This window comes from Megalobrama amblycephala, linkage group LG3 (genome assembly GCF_018812025.1).
Source record: "Megalobrama amblycephala isolate DHTTF-2021 linkage group LG3, ASM1881202v1, whole genome shotgun sequence".
NCBI lineage: Eukaryota > Metazoa > Chordata > Actinopteri > Cypriniformes > Xenocyprididae > Megalobrama > Megalobrama amblycephala.
The window spans coordinates 37,605,430-37,608,179 of NC_063046.1; the positions used below are offsets into that span (position 1 = coordinate 37,605,430).

The window sequence follows — 2,750 nt, forward strand, 5'->3', positions numbered from 1 at the left end:
TGTGAATGTGTTTTCAAGCAGACATTTGAATTCTGAGTTTGTGCTTTTCACAATTTGTTCATTGTCATTTAGAATGTAGTGATTTAAACTGTCCTGCTTCTTGAAAACTGGACAAACAGTTGTTTTATAATGCAACTTTTAAATGTTAAATATAAATATTATTTTATTGACAATGCATAGTGTAGTCTACATTCATATTAAGTTATGCCATTGTTGCTCTCTAATGCATGGAAGTCGAGTTTGTTTTGTGTTGTATTTAATGTTTCTATCATAAATGCCACAGCATTGCTAGTCAATTGATGTTTTTCCATTTGTTTTGTTTCTGTCAGGATGGGAACGGTAGCTGCTGCTGTACTCAGCCTTGTCCTGTACTGAAACAAACATTTCCCACTTTACTCACCTGCTTTTCTGCAGACAGATTGAAATGCATTTAATAACCCAAAACTATGAGGAATCACTTCGAGATGACAAGATACACATAAATCTTTCTGGATGCTTTGTACACATTGTCCTCTAACATAATATGAATATTAGCCATGAGTGTGTGCACAAATGTATGTATATATGAGAAATTGAGTAATTAAATCTGTGTGACTTTTAAATGTGTTTGTGTTTACTTTTACTAATGGACAACAGCAATGTAAGGAACTGGCCTGGGCTGGCCATTGGGCGCACCGGGAGAATTCCCTGTGGCTTGGCAACTGATTTGGCCTACTGCCCTGTTTTTGTTTTTTTTCTTCCCTGTTAGCTGTTTTTCCCTTCATCCTATGGCTAGCTTTACATCAGGGGTGTCCAGACTCGGTCCTGGAGGACCACTGTCCTGCAGAGTTTAGCTCCAACCTCCAACCCCAGTAGAAAAAAAAAAGAAGAGCCCTGATGCACTAATGTCACAGCTAAATGTGACATTACAATGGGTTTATGTAACGATTGTTTTTAAGTTCACTTAAATTAAAAGTTGCTTTATTTTTTAAAACCTAACAAAAGTTAGAACTGATTGCTTTCAGTTATACAGTAATGCTGATTGCCTATACAGTAATGGCTAAAATTGAGGGGGGAAAAAAATGAATTTCATAGAGACATCAGTAGGAGTATTGGTATAGGCCTGGCATTCTTTCATAAAAAAAAAAAATAAATGCCATTAAACAAATAATTAAAACATACTGTCTTTGTTGTTTCTACATTAATTTGGAGATACATGAAATTACAATATAAAAATATATTAACCCTTGTATGATTTTTATGGACATTTTCGTCTTTTTTCTTTTTTGGGGGGTCATTTTGCCAGTGTTTATGCATACATTTTTGTATTTTTATTGGAATTTTACTATTTCACCCCTATTTCCTTTAAAAAAATCAATTTTGCACTGTGTACACAAAATAGTTCCTCTTTGGACTTTAAATGAAAAAATGTCCCCATTGAAACCCATTAAAATGGCAATTTTAATCCCAGGGCCATTTAAAGGGGACCTATTATGCAAAATTCACTTTTGGACTAAATGTGTTGGCAGTGTGTGTACACAACCACCCTATAATGATAAAAATCCAACCACTCCTTTTTTTAATCACCATAAATCATAAGCAGTGTCTCAGAACAAGCCGTTTCCAGATCCCTGGCAGTGTGATGTCACATTAGCCACAGGCCCCGGCCAGGAATGTTGACAGACACTGCCGTTTTATCATAGAACCGAACTGAGCGAGTTCACAGCAAGTTCACAACCCGCCATTGCTGCACTGACAAGAATGTCTCCCAAGCGTTTTAGGTGTTCTGTAGCTGGATGTATTAATCCACATAGCTCTCTCCATTTACTCCCTAAATCTGAGCCACTGAAGACGAGGTGGATTAATTTTGTTTTCGAAGAAAATGCTCCCTTAACTCTACCGAAATTTGTTTATATATACGCGAATCATTTCACACCGGACTGCTTTGTGTACGAATGTCAATACAAAGGGACAATACAAAACAGAGGTTGTGCTAAAAAGTTGTTACTCAAGGATAGATCAGTAACTGTTCGTGATCCAGCTTACAGTCTCCAGAGTGATACTGGATACACCAGTAATGAAGGTGAGAGCACTTTATTACAGTTCATCGGAATTTATTATAGTTCATTTATTACAGTTTACCAGTTAAGTTTACCAGTTTATTAAGCATGCTATTGTCATTAAACAGTAATTACTAGACATTAGACATTAACTGCTATTGTTCTTGATTTTTTTTATTGTTGTTATTGTTAGGCTATATATGCTATGTAACGTTTAGTGATTTTGATATTGCAGACTAAAATACCGGCAGGAATAAATTAAGAGTTTCGTTGCAAAACGAGATAACTACGTTTTTTTAATTTTTCAAAAATCTTGTTTTTTTGTTGTACATTCCAATTAATATAAATTCAACTTCAGTTGGTTTGTTTTGATTTAAACCTTCATAACTTAAAAAATACAGCTAAGTAGCACCATAAAACAAAATAATAACATGATAACATAATAATAAACATGTTTTGACAAAAATGTTAAAAACGGAGTTATCTCGTTTTGCAACGAAACTCTTCAAATATTTTGGCTAATTTACTCATTAAAACCAAAGGTGTTCATCAGTGATTGTACATCAAGAGCAAGGACACGTTGTGTGCATTTTGTTTTGTGCTTTTACCAGAACGAAACGCTCGATTGTCTGTGTGAAAACTGCGCGTGTGCACGAGCGCCAAGAGAACTGATAACAGCCGCAAGGAGCACTGGCGATGATTTCAGAAACA

The 2,750-nt window shown here is 35.3% G+C and overlaps 1 long non-coding RNA gene across 1 annotated transcript in view; it reads left to right on the plus strand.

The window, feature by feature from the left end:
- Nucleotides 1-602, plus strand: part of LOC125265246 — a 3,463-nt gene extending 2,861 nt beyond the window's left edge. Inside the window, exon 3 of the long non-coding RNA XR_007184237.1 lies at nucleotides 330-602. This is a non-coding gene — a long non-coding RNA (uncharacterized LOC125265246). The remainder of the gene's footprint in view (nucleotides 1-329) is intronic.
- The last annotated feature ends 2,148 nt before the right edge of the window (nucleotides 603-2,750 follow it).